The 13,548-nt window shown below is 43.7% G+C and overlaps 1 protein-coding gene and 1 non-coding gene across 4 annotated transcripts in view; both read right to left on the bottom strand.

Moving 5' to 3' along the window:
* Nucleotides 1-13,541, bottom strand: part of ZNF76 (zinc finger protein 76) — a 31,734-nt gene extending 18,193 nt beyond the window's left edge. The window contains exon 1 of one of the 3 annotated variants that reach the window (XM_037519566.2): nucleotides 13,314-13,541. The gene's annotated coding sequence lies outside the window, so the exon portion shown is untranslated. The other 2 variants (XM_037519568.2, XM_037519567.2) reach the window with 2 other exon arrangements.
* LOC119253582 (U6 spliceosomal RNA) lies at nucleotides 57-163 on the bottom strand. The gene has a single exon (XR_005127121.1). It is a non-coding gene; the product is annotated as a U6 spliceosomal RNA (small nuclear RNA).
* Nucleotides 13,542-13,548: the final 7 nt, after the last annotated feature.

Below are 13,548 nucleotides of genomic sequence, written 5' to 3'. Positions count from 1 at the left end.
TTGAATATTGGTTCTTTCACTTCTGTCTCATCCACACTGCAACTTATTTATTTACTTAAAATATGAAACACTTCACAAATTTACGTGTCATCCTTGGGCAGGGGGAGTGCTAATATTCTCTTTATGGTTCCAACTTTAGCACATGTGCTGCCAAAGCGAGCACTTACCACTGCAATTTAAACCCAGCCCTTGACCTAACCACAATGGAAAGAGGGAATAGCTGGTAGTGCATTCCCCAAAATAACCCTTCTTAAATGCAAGGAAAACAAATCTCTACTCCTTTATATGTTCTTATGTCCAGGCAAAATAACTCCAACATTCAATTTTCCTCTGTAGGGTAAGTAAAGTATCAGGCTTTTCTGCCCTCCCGCCATTAGGATCCCTGTGGTCCTGAATGCATGCCTGATGGCGGGCACCTGGAGTGGGGTGTGGCCATACACAGGTGGGTTCACCTGGGCTGAGACTGGGCTTATAAGGGCAGCGCCACGGGGACACCAGCAGAGCGAAAGAAAGAGCCAAGGAGAGAATGAGAGCAGAGCCAGCAGAGAAGCAAGGCCACGAGAGAACGCTGGAGAGCCCAGAAAGAGTGAAGACTTGCCGGGGGGCCAGCACTCCTGCCTGCCGTGTACCTGGTAAATCCCAATAAAACCCTGAAAAAGCCACCGAGGGCTCCAGGACTCCTCTTACCCCATCTGCTCGAATCACAGAGATGCTGCACCGTATCCTCCCGCCGCTACATCCTCCTTAAGCATTGTACTATAAATCTTAAATAGTGACCATTCTTGTTCTCTGACCTTCCCTGATTTCTGAGACTGCTTTGTAACAGAGCCCCCATCTTAGTGGTGAGGACACATGGCTCTTAGGAATGAACAAGTGTCTGAATTGCCATTTTTTTCCCTCTCCTTTTGTTAAATGATGGTTTACCCTGAAAACTCCTGTGCTAGCACTAAACTAAAAACACACTAGCAGAGCCAAACAAAGGCTTGTCACTGTCTCCAGATGGCTGTGTCTGAGCAGTTTCTGTCTGCACTTGACATTTCAGATTCATAAAACAAATCCCAGAAATTTCCCCCTCTGAGAAAGGGCGGCGGGTGCAGAGAGAAGAAAGTGGAGCATCTGGTCTGTTTTCCCTTGGAGGATATAAGGTTTACCAGTTTCCCCATGACCTGAACTGGGTAAAGGGGACAGCCTCAGGGGGCTGGGGGAGATAAGAGCCAAGACAGAAGGTAATAACCAAAAGGAAGCACTCCTGACTCTCTCAGAGGCAAACCCAGTTTGTTTGTTGCATTTTCAAATGAACTTAACCTACTGTTGCCTGATACAGGAAATACACACAATGGCTTCGTAATATTTAAATGTTTTTCCTAATGCAAAAATATAAATTATAATTTTGGGAGCGAGATAACATTTACAAAGACTTTTTAGATACTTTGGATCTTTAGGTCTCTCGCTATAGAACAAACTATGCTTAAATTGCCTTCTCAAAACAGAAAATTAAGGGATGGAAAAGGCAGGAAACTAAAGAGCAGCCAAATATTCGTGTTTCTCTTCGTCACGGCTGTGATCTAATCAGACCCACACCCAAGCTGGGTTTTGCCTTGACTACAGGCACCTGTTCACTATTCCACGCCAACCTGGACTCCTGGATAGTTGGAATGAGGCTTTCTACACTCTGCCTCAGCTAGCCCAGAGGGGGACTGTACTTAGAAGCCCAAGCAAAACAAAACATTTACTTGGGAAGAAAAAAATGTTCGACTTTGGGGGGGGGAAAAGTTACTTAATTTTCACTCAGAAAAATCCTTACTGGGAAATAGAAAAATTGACCGAGGACAAAGAGGCAGCAGGTTGGTAGAAATGAAGGCTCAGGGAGTTAAGTGGCAAACAAATCAGAACCAGATTTGGAAGAGCTGTAGTAAAAGGATTCAGTATTTGTTTTTATAGAAAAAGGCTTCAATGCACACTTTAAAAAACCCCTAGTGAAACAGACTTGATTCTGTGGGTTTCCAAACACTAAAGAGAAAACAGGAAATTAATAACAGAAACTTGCATTAACACAACACACATTTTAAACATCAGCTAAACATTTCTTTGCAAAAGGCACAATGATGTTAAAAGTCCAAATCACATTTTAGTATGGTTCCTATTTGGCTACTACAATTCTATAGATTTGAATTAGTCACAGAAAAGGAGGTAATTAGGCAAGGTGGATTATTTTCATTTCCAAAAGGGCAATACATATGTAGACCCTGTTACTCCAGAATTGAATTCAGTTAAACTAACTTAAGAATCTAATTTTCAGTCATACGTTGAAGTGAATTTTAACACCTTTGTAAACACTAAACCAGGTTCACTAAACTGGGTTTCAAACCCACCTTTAGTCCATGAAAATAAAAGCCTAGAACAAAGGTATTTTGGAAGGGTTACCCTAAGGAAAGGCCACTATCAAATCACTAATAAGCAAATTAATATAGACATGCTGAAGTTGTATCTGAATCGTTTCTGGAATTCAGCCTGGGGTCATCAATGGCTTGAGAAGAACTATTTGAAAATAATCAGCATTGGGAGGAACTGCATCATCATGGTTTTTTTTAAAAATCATGCTATTTAAAATATCACCCTCGGGCAGAAAAGTTATATTTATTTCATCAAAATGGAATAATGTCCAGATCTCAGTTAGGAAGACAGGGTACTTCTGAACTTTTGAGGAAAAAAAAAAAATTAAGTCAAAAGAGTTGGTTTAAAAAAAAACATTAAAAACGTGCACTTGAATTGTACACTTAAAAATGAGAAAAAATGGTATATGCTATATGTACTTTACAGCAATAAAAAAAAAATTGGAGGGGGGCCTCCCTGGTGGCACAAGGGGTTAAGCACAGCACTGTGAAGCTATCCTGTGAAGCACGAGTTCGATCCCGGCTGGCCAGGGAACTACCCACATGGCACAGCAGACCTCTCCTGTCTTGCCCACTGCTCTCCTCAGCAGCATATTTCAGTCAGTCTGCCTGTTCTGTTCCCCACTCTGTCTCTGGTGAGTCCTCTCACCCCCCACACCTCTGGCCTGTACCCCAGTTCTTGTATGCATAATAAATACATCTTTAAAAAAAAATTGGAGAGGGTTGATGCTGGCAGATACAAACAGATCTCCAAGAATAACAAATTCCCAATATACAAATAAGGGTACAACATGACTTCCCAAGCAAAAAATTCTAATAGTGAAAAAAAACAAAAAAATCACTTACTAGTAATTAAAAAAGAATCATGATACTATACTTATCAAATTACCAAGAATCAAAGAAGAGAATTAACATCCAAGAGTCCATATTATGAGAAACCATTCTACACACCTACTAGAATGGCCAAAATCCAAAACAATGACAACACCAAATGCTGACGAGGATGTGGAGGAACTCTCACCCATCACTGGTGGGAGTACAAAACGGAACAGCAAAATGGTACTCTGGAAGGCAATTTTGCAGTGTCTTATGAAGCTTAACATATTCTTACCACAGGATCCAGCAGTCCTATTTCTAGGTATTTCCCCAAGTGAGCTGAAAATTTATGTCCACAGAAAAACCTATACATGAATATTTACAGCAGCTTTATTCATAACTGCCCCAAACTGAAAGCAACCAAGAGGCCCTTCAACAAATAAACTGTGGAACATCCATATAATAGAATATTATTCAGTGATAAAAAGAAATGAGCTATTAGGTCACAAAAAAGACATGAAGGAACTGTAAATACTTAAATTTTGCAAAAAGAAAGCAGTCAATCTGAAAAGTCTACATACAGTATGAAATTCTACAACTAATGAAATTCTGGAAAAGGCAAAGCTATAGACAATACAAATATCAGTGGTTACCAAGAGTGCAGGGGGGAAAGGGGAGGGAGGAGGGAAGAACAGGTAGAACGCAGGGCATTTTCAGAGCAATGAACCTATTCTGCACGACAGGTAATGGTGCATACCTGACACTATGCATGTGTCAAACCCCACAGAATGTGCCACACAAAGAATGAATCTTAACGTAAACTATGGGTTTTAGTTAACAATAATGCATTAACATTGGTTTATTGACTGTAGCAAATATACCACACCAGTGCAAGATGTTACCAGGAAAAACTGGAAACAGGGGCAAGGGACGTATATGGAAACTCTATACTTCCGTTCAATTTTTCTGTAAATTAAAAATTGCTCGGGCCTCCCTGGTGGTGCAAGGGGTTAAGACGCAACGTATGAAGCTCTCCGCAACCACTGCAGCACAAGTTCAATCCCCGGCCACATGGCGCAGCAGACCTCTCCTGACTCGCCTGCTGCTCCCCTCAGCAGTGTGTTTCAGTCTGCCTGTTCTGCTCCCCACTCTGTCTCTGGTGAATCCTCTCATACCCACACCTCTGGCCTGTACACTAATTCTTGTATGCATAAATAAATCTTTAAAAAGTTGCTCTAAGAAATAAATGTAATTAAAAAAAAGAACATAACCATCGATGGTGGCAAGGTCAAGAAGCAGGCACAAGTGCGCATTACCAACGGCACTGAGGCCGCTCCAGGCTCTCCAGAGAACCTGTCAGTGCTTAATCGCGCTGGGAAAGGTGCATGACCTGAGATCTAATAACTGCATCGTCACAATTTATCCCACAAGAAGAATGCACAGAAACATGACCTACTTTCACAGGGATGCTTGTTTAAACATTTTAGACAAAAACCATGAAGATCAGCTGGATTAACGGAGGAGGCTTAACAAATTAACACTAAGTGGAAAAAGTTGTAAGGCTGGACATTCATCCAGTCCCAGCTCACAGGAAACCCTAACTCCAAGTGAGGCGAGTACTTAAGAGACCAAAAAATGGAACAGTTGTGCTAAAAGAGGTATAACTTTTTAAAGAGTTGCGATGTTGTAGTATATACAGATGTTGGTTTATAATGATGCACATGTGAAACTTAAATGATACTATAACGCAATAATACTTTAGTAAAAAGTTATAAAAAAAGAAAAAATAAAGGTGCTGAAATGAAGAGAGACCGCATTTCTGAAGGGCAGTTCCCCAGTGGACGCTAACTCCATTTGTTTGGTTGGCAGTCCCCCCTTCTCTAGGTTTTCCTTTATTCTCCTTAGTCTTCTATTCCTATCTGCACCTCATCCCTCCTAAACCCTGCAGAGAAAGCCTGCTATTCCTCTTTCAGTGCCTGCCAGTTTCAGTACTGATGTAGGAAACTTAGTTTCCTTCCTTTCTTCTAAACACCACTGGCCCACTTACTTCTTTTGCATATAATTTTAAATGCAATATTCTTGAACTAGGCTGTCTTGTGGAATAGTGTCAGGGCGGGACCCCATGATTCAGTATCCTACATTAATCTTTAGTTAATCTCTATGTTCTTAACTCAAAACAGACCCCAGGAAGCTGCTGGGTAAATAAGCACAGCTTTTCATTGCTGTGTGGACAAGGTCTACGGAGGGCAATTTGGCAGTATGAATCAAAATTACAAATGTACCTATAGTCTGATCAGTGATTTCATGTCTAATATACAGATAGACATCCATGTTTGAAAAACTGCAAATGTCTAAGGTTATTCATGGCATCCTACGTAGTAGCAGCAAAAAAAGTTAGACACAACACAAGTGTCTATAAAGATAGAAGTTCCACATAAATAAACAAAAATGTCCCTTATATACTGACATGGAAAGATCTCCACAACACATTAAATAAAAGTGGCAAGGTATAAAACAGGGCCTTCTGTATGCATACAATGTGCCACTGTGGCAAGAGAGCTAAGAAATTATTAACCAGGGTTGCCTGTGGAAGGATAACCGAGTGACCAGGCCATTGTGATAGAAGGATGTCTTTTCACTCTGTATCTTTTATAATTAAAAATAGTATTAACTCTAGGTAAAATAAATAAAAATAGAAAGACTAAAAGCATGCTTCTTATTTCTTTTGTTAGGCTACAGAAATATGATCCTTTGTTCAGGAGGCATGGCTAGTCCAATGCTGATAGGATAGATTCCAAGACTCCCTACAGTCTGTAGCAAAACCACATCTGAAAACTTAGTTGCATATTTCATGGATTCCACCCTGGAGTATCCTATGGAAAGCTGAACAAGCTTAGCATCAGACAACAGCAAATCTATATGGGACCTGAGGACATGCTGGCTCCCCACTGTTCCTGTCTGATCATGACAGTGGGTCCAGCTGCAGTGGTAATAGAGCAGGGGCTGCCTTTCTCCTTCACTCTCTCTGTGGCCTTGGGACAGCACTTTCCCAGTGGAGAGGATGATCTTAGACAGACAGAACTCTGGGCTCAGATGCCCCTGGCATACCCTCCACATCTAAAGCTTCAGGTCAGTTCTCAAGAAGCTCCTAGTTCCTTGATTCTCCTTGAGCCACTGCGTGGCTCTCATACTCTTATCATCTGTCCCACAGCAGCAGGGACTTCCAACATATCATGAGTTATGCCCTCAAAACAGTATGAAGCTAACAAATTATATCTGAGCTTCTCGGAGATGAATCATTTATGGAAGGGAAGCTCTGGGCAAGTGTTAACCTGGCAGCACTAAAAGCTGTGCTTTAGCTTCCAGTTGGTGACCTGTTATGAGGCTTCAAATGTCGTGCTAGTCTTGCAATCTTTTGATTCGGAACTCCAAGTGAGGAGTGTCAGTGGGTCCCACACTCTACCAACAAAACAGATGGCTGAATAGAACTTGTGACACTCGCATTTCTAGCTCCTGACAGACAGTGGCAAGGGTGAGAGGCAATGGAGCTTAATTTGTCAGTAGCTTAAGGCCCCCAGTTAAAGACAATGGCTTCAGCTGCATTTGGATCTGTATTAGTTTCTTTTCACTCATCAGGACAAAAGTTCTCTATTCCATTACGTGAAAGATTCTAAACTAATTTTGTGGGTGACCTGTCAATTAAGATGGGCTCTTTCACTTTTGTTAGCTGGTCAGACTCTCCTCACAATATAAACACTGACATGTAAATGACACAAGGATAAACTCAAGGGACTTTGCTTCCAGATGCAGTAAAGCAATTACATTGCCACGGGCTGTGTTTTCTTAAACTTGACTTTTAGTGAGGAATAACACTCCTGCTTCTGTTATACTAATTATAATTTAAGTTCTTGGAGAACATGTGTTTCAGCTTAATCCGCACCTAACAAAGAATGCGCACACAGATACACTAAGTGAATACGGCTATTAGGTCACACAGCTGACTGAACTCTGCAGCCGGAAGTTGAATCCTCAATTAGTTTCACTTACTGTGAATTCCATCTAACCGCCTTTCCTGAGACTGGATTGGAAACCCACCTCTACTATAGAACTGTGAGGTCCATAGGTAAAGCTCCTAGAGGAGGAATAAATGTTAGTGAAAGTATGAGGGAGGGAAGATACTGAGTTCCAGCACCCCATCTGCTCCTCCACCCTGGCCAGGCTGGCCACTTTCCCTCACTTGGAATACAATCTTGTCCTGTCTCTGTCATCCATATTCACTCTTTTCTCCCAGATTCTTCTCAAGAACAAGTCACACCAGATCACTAGCAGTGAAGCCAGCGAAACCAGGCAGCCCCACTGCAGAGCTCCGCCGGGACACAGAGGAGTCCTCTTGTCAGATCCAGCACATGGCAGGCTTTCACGGGTATTACTTTAACAAAGGAAAGAGGACAAACACTGGTTACCCCATGTGGAGCTCAGCAGTTTCTAAAATGCTCTCAGATATCCACATATATTATCTTGTTCACTCTAAGCACTTAATTCATCACTCTTACAATGGAAAGGGGCTGAGAAGTCAGCCGATGAAGACAGAGGCCAGAGCTGCTGGAGGAGTCCCAAAGGATCACACAGTCAGGCCTCATAGTGGAGCCACCAGCATTCTTCCCATCGTACTCCTTTGTCTCTTGAGCAGTAAGCGTTCTTTCAGTTCCCAGGAAAGCAGAAATTGAACATGTCTAACAGACTTATATATTTAACTACTGACTCAACAAATTCATGTCCAAAAAAATCTCAAACCTGGCATGTTCAAAAGTGGATTCCTTATCTTCCTCTTTCACAACCTATCCTTCCTCCAGACTTCCCCATTTCAGTAAAAAAAACCCAAAAAAACCCATTCTTTAGTTGCTCATGCCAAAAGAGGGGCAGCCATTCTAAACTTCTCTATTTCTTTGACACACCATGTCCAATTCATCAGCAAATCCTGTCAGCTCCTCCTTTAAAGTATTCAGAATACAACTGCTTCTCATTCTACCACTTCTTTAATTCAGGTCCAAGACACCAACTTTTCTCTCCTACACAAAAGCAATAAGCTTCTAACCAGTTTTCCACCTTCTGCCCCCTACAGTTTATTCTCAGCATAGTAGCTGGAATGATCCTTTATGTCAGACCATGTCACTTTTCTGCCTAGAACTTTCCGATGGCTCCCATCTCACTCAATTCACACTAAAATCCACTGGCTGATATGGCCCTATGTGATCTGTCCCCAGACTACTCCTACCCCTACATCTATGTTTCCCCTCTCTCACCTTGCTGGTGTCTTCATGTTTTTTAAGTATACTAAACACATTCCTGCCTTAGGGCCTTTGCACCTGCTGTTTACGCTAATTGAAATATATTTCCCCCATTCCTTAACTTCTTTAAGGTCTTTGCTCAAATGTTACCTTTTCAGTGAGACATTCCTTGGTCACTCTATTTAAAATTAATTATACAATGTTATAGCGTAATGTTATTTCAATTAAAAAACAAATTTGATACCGGCTCCATATACTCTGTCTCTCTTCTCTGCTTAATTTTCTCTATATTTTACCTGTTGATCTATTTATTTTATGTACCTCCCTCATCCACTCACTAACAGGTACATTCCTTAAGTCCTGGAACTTTATTTTATTCACTACTCAGTTTCCAGGTACTAGGATATCTAAGCATTTGTGGAATGCACCAAGCATTTGTGGAATGCACGAGTACACAAATGAATATCCATACTTTTAGGATCCCCCAGTAATCTGAAAAGTTTAGGCCAGAAGCAGTAGATGTTAGCTGATTCTTCACCCTCTTCCCCCTACTTTTTCTAAATCCCAATCCAGCTCTTTATCACGAGAAAGTGCTCCTGGGCTGGGGAGCTGGAAAGAACCAGGTTAATAATGCTCATCGCCAGGACATAATAATTCTGCCATCAGGTGCAGAATTCAGCAGCGTGCTAATATTTGTATTTAGCATCCTGATATCTCACAAACAAGAGGTCAGAGACAGAATAAGACTAAATTTGCTACTTAACCAACATAATATTACTGACTCGGTAACAGCAGTTCATTTGCTTGGAGGATTTTCCCAGGAAGAGTGCTATATTCACATTTGTTCATCTAGCTGCCTTTTCTAAAGTCTTAGTATGGATTTCAAACTTACACAAAAATAGAACAATATAATGAACCCAACAAAGCTATTACCCAACTTCAACAACTACCAATGTTTTGCCAGTTTGATTTCCTCTATTCTCTGATCATCTCTGTAACCTTCACTAAATATATCCTCTAGTTGCTTTTTCGAGAACCGGTTTATATGTGACAGAACTTGGCCTTGTTACCACTGTGTATCAGCAATTATGTCAACCAAGTTTTACCAGAAATACAGTAAAAACAAGCACTTACACATAGCCCCCCCCCCCCATATCAATGACTGAAAAAGGAAGTTCCAGACTGTTTAAATAAAGGAACTTACCTATTAACCTATTATCATATTAGGAGGGGCTTGGGGAGGTGAGATGTTGTGGCTACAAAATAAATGTAGGCACAAACTGTTTTCACTTGTTTGTACTTGATGTAAGATTACTGAATGAGTTCATTCAATCCAGTATTTAGTGACTACCTGCTAACGTCTTATTATGGATTTCAAACTTACACAAAAATAGAAAGAATAATGAACCCCATTATATTACCATTAAAATGACAGAAGATAAACCCTAGCCTCTGTTCTCAAAGAAATCACAGTAGGGTTAAGGAGTAGCTAAAAAAAAAGTACACAAACAACTAAGAGACAAGGCAGAATATGTTGTGTGTCCTAAGACTGAACATGCCTAAGACAAAAAGTCTGAAAAATCAACTGAAAGAATTTATAGACACCAGACACCAGGATTTTCTCCTTCCTTAATTCTAGTTTTGCCCGCTGCTGTATTTATTGCTATACATTATGGGAGACCCAGTGATTCGTGACCCACAGAATAGACTTTTGGATGTGGATCTTTAATGACACATTTTGCTATTCACCATCCCAGCCTTCCGGTGGGAGGGGATTGGAAAGTCCTGGGGTATGGAAAACAATGGGGCTAATTCAATGCTGGCAGAGGCTGACACTCAAACCATTCTACCCTGAGGGCATATACAGCAGGGCTTCATAAACAGGACAGGATCGTGGGAATATATGAAGGAAAGCTGCTATATTGATTCAGAAGGAATCCTGAGGTCTCTCTCCTTGCTTCCTAATGAACTGAAATCCTGGTGATCTATTATCAGAAGTTCCTTGAGAAGAAAGAGTATAGTGCTTTGGACATACCAAAGAGGCCAATGAGGTTTGCTCGAACAGTTGTGTGTGGAGAAAGGACAGCTGAGAGTAGCAGGGTCATTCAAGTAGCAGGGTCACAAGAAAACAGAATGGGAGAAGAGGCAGAGTTCAGAGATGGGATGGGAGAGAGGTTTACACCAATGTTATTGATGAGTTGGGGATGAACAGAAGACAAATGAGAGCAAGAAAAAGATACTGTGAGAAGAGACAGGGACACAGCAGGAGGGAAAAGGGGAAAGACGATTTCAGTCTGAAAAGATCACGAAGATGCCATGAGATCTGAGAATCTGTGAGGCAGGCTCTCACAGGATGTTGGACAGGATGTAAAGAGGAGGGATCTTAGAGTAGGAGAGTGTATAGGGTATTAAGGGTGGGTTCACTTGGAATACAAGGTGCTAATTTCACTGAAGCTGGGTGAAGGGGGCCCCAACGGATGAGGCTAATTAGATGAAGGTTTCAGGTAACAGGATATGACTGAGGATTGACGAAGTCAGCCAGAATACCAAGAAAAGACTGAAAATAGAAAGATCATATGATGAAAGACTACTTGGCTAGAGGGGTTTAGGGTAAGTGAATTCCTGGGGGTAAAGGTCTTAACAGGATTCAAGGATTTGGAGAAGTGCCAGTGAGGCTGGAGACACCTCCAGCCTTAGGTTGTGTGAGATCACAGAGTGAGTGCTAGGAGTTTCAAGGGTGAGGAGATAGTGTGAACAAAGGATGAAAAGAGATATTAAAGTACATGGGTATCAGGGCCTCTGGGTCAAAAGTCATGAGCAACGGGGTTAAGAAGTCACCAAATCATGGATAAAGGGTAATGGAAAGCTTGGGGGTCACAGAATGAGTTGATGTGATAAGGAACAAGAGGTTGAGGGTGACCTGGAAAACTACATAGGTTTGGGGGCAAGAGAGGCAATGGAGCAAGTGAGTTTTGAAAGCTATCAGTTCAAATCACAGCTGTTACTTCATCGTGTGAATAAGCATTTATTTAAAACCAAACCAAATAAACCAAATAGTTCACCCCTAAGGGAAATAGGGGTGAACTAATAATGACCTCTTAGGATTGTTGAGAGATAAGCTTAATTCATACATACAAAGCTTGGCACATAGTAGGTGCTAGAAAAAAAGTGCCAATCACTATGAAAGCGCTGTCAGGGTGAAGAGCCAGATAAATGAGGAGGCTGCAGTAGACATAAGAGGATAGGGATTCCAAGAATCAGTGGCAGAAAGGTAATGCAAGGTATGGGTCCTGTGCTCGTGACTGATACCCTACCACTGAGGGCAAAATGATATCCAGTTTATGCTTAAGGGCTCCCCGTGGGCCAGGCATGGTGCCAAGTGCTCTGCATAAATTATCTCAGGCACTACTATTATCTTCCCTTAGTGGAGGTGTAGACTGGGTTCAGACAGGCTAACTGGTTTGTCTAAGGTCCCCGAACCAGAGTCATGGAGAAACCCAGGTCTCTTATTACATCTATGCCCGGGGGCTGGAACTTTCTGCTATCTGGTTTGCAAAGCAGTTAGCAGATGGGACCTGCTTACGGGAAATGGGCATGTAGAGGGTCATCGGAATGAGGAAAAAAGTGCATGAAGCAAGTGGACCCTGGAGTGAGGTTACAAGAGTAAACTCAAGCAGGGTACAAATAAAATCGCAAGCAAATATTACTTGACTGAGAACTGCAGAATGTCACAACTGGAAGGAATAAGAGATCATTTAAGCCAACCTTATCACAATAAGATGAAAAACTGCAGTCCACAGTGAGGACGCAACCTCACCCCAGTTCCCAAAACACAACAGTGGCAGAGCTGGGACTTGAATCAGGGGCCACACACTCAAACCAAAATAGTTTGATGCCTCTAACTATCACTACTTCACATTCATCTCTGTATGCTCCTGGGTACCAGCAAAGTAGTGGGGCACTTGTAAGTCATGTGCTGATTGACACTGGGGGGCTGAGGTCTCAGGGGTCACTGCCCCAGGGAGTGTCAGAGAGGACTGCCAGTGGGGGTGATTTCAGGATCAGGGGAGACCATGGAATAAAGATCATGATATTACAGGGTACAGAAGGAATTACTGAGGGTCACGTAGATGAATGAGTGGGAGCAGAGTACTCCTGATGTAAGTAGGAAACTACTGCAGCACAGCTTAAGAGTTAACTACCAGTAAAGGTTGAGGGGGCTCACTAAGTTTGTAGGGAGCAGAAGGAGATGACCGCGCCAGTGGGGTCACTGAGGTTTGGGGTCCCCAAGGTGGCCTGTGGGGCTCTCTGCTCGTGAGTCACTGGATGAGGACCCAAGGCAGTCATTGGGTTGATGCGTCCCTGGGCAGCGCTGGGGAAATTTGGGTTGGCGGAGGCAATGAGTGGGAAACGAGTATGACCTGGTGAGGTTTTAGGGTTAGTGGGAGCGGTGTGGGGGTCGCAGAGGTGGGAGGCGGGCGCTGTCACGGGGTTTGGGAGTCACGGGGGAGGAGTCGCAGGGCCGAATCGAGGGGCAGGGACCCGGGGTGGGGGAGGGGTCGGGCCGCCGTCCAGCCGCCCGGCCGCTCGGCTAGGGCCGGAGGAGGGTGGGCGCGCCGGGCTCGGGTCCTTCCCGGGGCCCCGCGCCCGCCCGGCCTCCCACCCCGGGCACGGTGAACCCACTCTTCCCGCAGCCACCAACCTGACAGCCCCCGAGGGCGACTCCGCCGACAGACCGCCATGCACCGGGCCCCGCCACCAGCGTCGGCCCCGCAACCCGCCTGCGCCATAGCCCGCCCGCCCGCGCGCAGCTTGCCTCGCGCGATATCCAGGTTCCAGGGCCGCCGCACTTTCCTCTCCGCTCGGCGCGCCGCTGCCGGCCCCGGAACCCGTATAGAAAATACAGGGCACGCTCCACCGCGCACCCCCAGTCGCCGCGGCCGCCGTCCCGCTTATCCCGGTTCCCGGGCTCCTGGAGCCCGGGAGGCCGGGCTCTGAACGGTGCCCTCGCAGCCCCACCCCGCCCCCTGGCCGGGGTGACGCAAGGCCCG

This window comes from Talpa occidentalis, unplaced genomic scaffold (genome assembly GCF_014898055.3).
Source record: "Talpa occidentalis isolate TD23 unplaced genomic scaffold, MPIMG_talOcc4v2.1 talOcc4.2, whole genome shotgun sequence".
In the NCBI taxonomy this organism is placed as follows: Eukaryota; Metazoa; Chordata; class Mammalia; order Eulipotyphla; family Talpidae; genus Talpa; species Talpa occidentalis.
Note: the sequence above shows the minus strand (reverse complement) of the source record. Positions and strands in the feature narration are given on the sequence as shown.